This window comes from Nematolebias whitei, chromosome 7 (assembly GCF_014905685.2).
Source record: "Nematolebias whitei isolate Nwh7 chromosome 7, NemWhi1, whole genome shotgun sequence".
Lineage (NCBI taxonomy): Eukaryota > Metazoa > Chordata > Actinopteri > Cyprinodontiformes > Rivulidae > Nematolebias > Nematolebias whitei.
Window position 1 is genome coordinate 11,677,829 of NC_056504.1, and position 3,610 is coordinate 11,681,438.

General features: G+C 35.1%; 1 protein-coding gene across 1 annotated transcript in view; it reads right to left on the minus strand.

The window, feature by feature from the left end:
- The window catches only part of eogt (EGF domain-specific O-linked N-acetylglucosamine (GlcNAc) transferase), a 184,978-nt gene that overhangs the window by 136,289 nt on the left and 45,079 nt on the right, over positions 1–3,610 (minus strand). The gene's annotated exons all lie outside the window — the stretch shown is intronic.

A 3,610-nucleotide genomic window follows, 5' to 3' on the forward strand; every position in this document is an offset into this window, starting at 1 on the left:
TTCTAGCCTGGGTTTTAACTAATAAATGATCCAAAGGAAAAATCACAAAACACAAAAACGTCATCAAAATTCAGTGTGATTATTTTTAAAGTATCATATCAGAATCAGTATCGGCGATATTAGACCTGTATTTACTTGGTATCGATCAATCCCTAAATTTGCAGTATCGCACACTGACAAAAAGACAGGAGAAAGAACTGGAAGTGTCAGAAACAAAGATGCTGAGGATCTCCTTAGAAGTGACAAGGATTAATAGGATTAGGAATGAGATCATCAGAAGTACAGCACAGGTTGAACAACTGGGAGATAAAGTTAGAGAGACCAGACTGAGATGGTTTGGACATGTCCAGAGGAGGGACAATGGGTATACTGGTAGAAGGATGTTAGAAATGCAGCTGCCAGGAAAAAGACAAAAAGGAGATCTATGGATTAAATTAGAGAGGACATGGAGATAATTGGAGTGAGGACAGAGGGTGCAGAGGACAGAGTGAGATGGAGGAGGATGACTCGCTGTGGTGACCCCTGAAGAGGGAAAAGCCAAAAGAAGAAGCATCACATGTGGTACATAAGTTGGAACGAAACTGTGTACTCAAGGTCCCAGTTACACCCAAAAATAGCAAAAATAATGAAGCTCAACTTATCTTTAGTTGGCAAGTCTTGGTTTATTCAAGTCAAATGTGAGATACATCATTCTTGAACTGTTTTCAACACCTCAAGGCATTAAATATATTACTTCTTTTACATTAAAAAAACTATATGAAAAACTGTGATGTGATGAAATACTGTAGTAGTCTGAATACTGTCTCAGTTTATTAAAAAAAAATACTAAAAGAAACTAAAATCTTAGAAGCAAACAACAAAAATTTGTCAAACAAAACTGGGTTTAAGCTGATTTTCTGTCAGAAACAAATTGCTCTTACTTTTTGTTATTCTTGCCAAAATAAATAGGGCCCATGATGATAATAATAATAATAATTAGTATTTTGTTGGCATTACCAAAACTAAATTTTATCATATTGTTTCATTATACAAAAAGACGAACATTTGTTGTAGTAAACAGAGTTGTTTCTTGTCATCAAAAGTTCTAATGTATTTAATTTATGATGTAAGAGATTGCTTTTCAGTTAGACATCAGTTTGGAGGGGCATTGCAATTACAGTAACAGTTTATTTTAAGAAGAAACATGAAGCTGGTATTGATGCAAAAATATAGTGGAGTAATGCTTGGCATCCTCAGAACAAGCCCTTAAAAATGTATCAGATGATACTTTAAAGAAATATAGTGATGTATTTGTTAAATTTGTTTTAAAATCAATCCTACTTTACCTTAAATGACTTGTATTTTGAATATGCTTTTAGAGTATGAAATGACAGAATAAATAAATACTGTACTGCTGTTACATGTAACTACTTGTTTTTTTAATTGCATCCCAAAAATTTCTAAGAGAATCCTAGTTCACAAAAACTTTTATTAAATCACTTACAACTGGATCAACTTCCACAAAGAACACAACTGCTTTTGTTCACATTTACCCTTTAAAAATGTTTTCTTTCTGACACATTGTTCACATCTTTTAATCTCTTTTCCCTTAGCTCAGAACACTGCAGTAAAACTTCAATATATGTAGTAAACAGGTTTTCTCGCACACAATTTGTGAACTTACTATTATATTGTCGGAAACATAATATGAGTATAAAACGAAAGTAAAAACAAACTCACTCAGAAACCAAAAAATAAAATAAACTTGTGTTACAATCTCATTTGGCAATGTTAGGTCACTCTTTGGCTTTTCAAACTATCACCATTTAACTGTTCGTTTTTTTAAACTGACTAAATTTGTTGAATTGATATAAAATCCACAACGATGCCACTGATGAAAGAAAACAAAAATAGCTAAATATGTACATGCTATTAAAAAAATACAAAACCCTGTTATTTTCTCCTGATACTTTATAGTGCATAGTGTTTGGGTTTTTTTTAAACAGTTTTTGTTTCTTTATCTTTGCAGCTGTGGTCCCAGCATGACTTTATTGATAAAGTTGACGATTGCCACAGCTGGCTGCTCAGGGTCCATCTCAGCAAACAGGTGACACACGTTCTCTGTAGTGGTGCCGCCTCGGCGCGCCACGAAGCCGAACATCCTACAAAAAACACAGGAGGCATGAGAGTCCAAAAGACCAGAGAGCAAAGAATACACAAAATGTCCCAGTTTATTCACATGTTGTCAAATATTCATAGTTCTTACATGCAGGCAGGTTATTGCTTGAGTTTTAAAACTGCAAGTAAATGATAAAACAGGTCTCTCTTGAAAACGAGTCCTCATGACTTAATGAAACTACCTGTATGGATAAAGGTTCAATTAAAATAAGAAGAAAAAGGTCAGCTCTTTATCTTACAAAAGTGAGCTTGTTTCACTGCATGATCAGTTTTAGAACTGTTTAAGAAATGATTGGTAACTCTTTACAAACGCACAGCCTGGTTTGAAAGCATTAATAAATACTTTGTAAAAAAAAAAAAAGGGACTCTGTTGGGAAGTGGTACTCATTCTCTCCGTGTTCTGCAGTTAATTTGTATGTTGTGTGCTTTATTGTGCAGGTCTTCACTGAATATGTTTTATGGTAGAATTTTTACTTCCAATGTCAGAGCACCAAAGCTAGTTATAAACTGAGGAACTAAATTGCTAATCACAGGCTGTTAAACAAACAGGCACATTGTTAAACGTCAGTAATATGTTGGATTCCTAAATGGAGCATAAGACATTAAATCAAACACAAGCCGAGTGAGTTTTACTAGATAATTTCTTTCTGAAATTCAGATTCTGATGAAAATGAGCAAAAAGCAAAGCAAAGCAAAAGAGACTTCCAGTTTCTGAAGCACAGCTATTATTATTAATATTGTAGGGATGCACGATATTGGATTTTTGGCCGATATCGGATATGCCGATATGTTAAAACGTATTTGGTCAATAACCGATACCAATACCGATTTTTTTTTCTCCCCTGGACCTACTTACAGAGACTACATAGCTTTCTCTGCTGTGGAATTAAAATACTACATTATTCTGCATGGTCTTTGTCAGTTTGGTCTGCTATCAAATGTAGATGCCAAAAATGGGGCTGAAAATGATGCAACACTTCAACTTAGATTATGTTTAATGTCAAATTTATTCATGACACTTACTGTAACACAATGACAACACTCGAAATGTGCAAATTTGTAAATTTTCACAAATCTAAACTCAACAGCGCGCGTGATGTCATAATGTTGTGGTGACGCTGAAGGCATCCTTGTCACTGTGTTGTCATACAAAAACAGCACCTTATGGTAAATGGACTGTACTTATATAGCACCTTTCTATCTTATCAAGATACTCCAAGTTCTTTACACTACAATCTGTGCCCTCATTTAACTATTCATACATCACTCTACTAGATCTATACAAAGACTAATAAGTGCTTTATCACATTCATACACTGATGGGACACACATCGGAGGAAATGAGGGGTTCAGTGTCTTGCCCAGGGACACTTCGGCATGTGATTGCTGGTGGAATCGAACCCCCCACTCTTGCACTGGAGGACGACTGCTCTAACCACTCAGTCACAGCCGC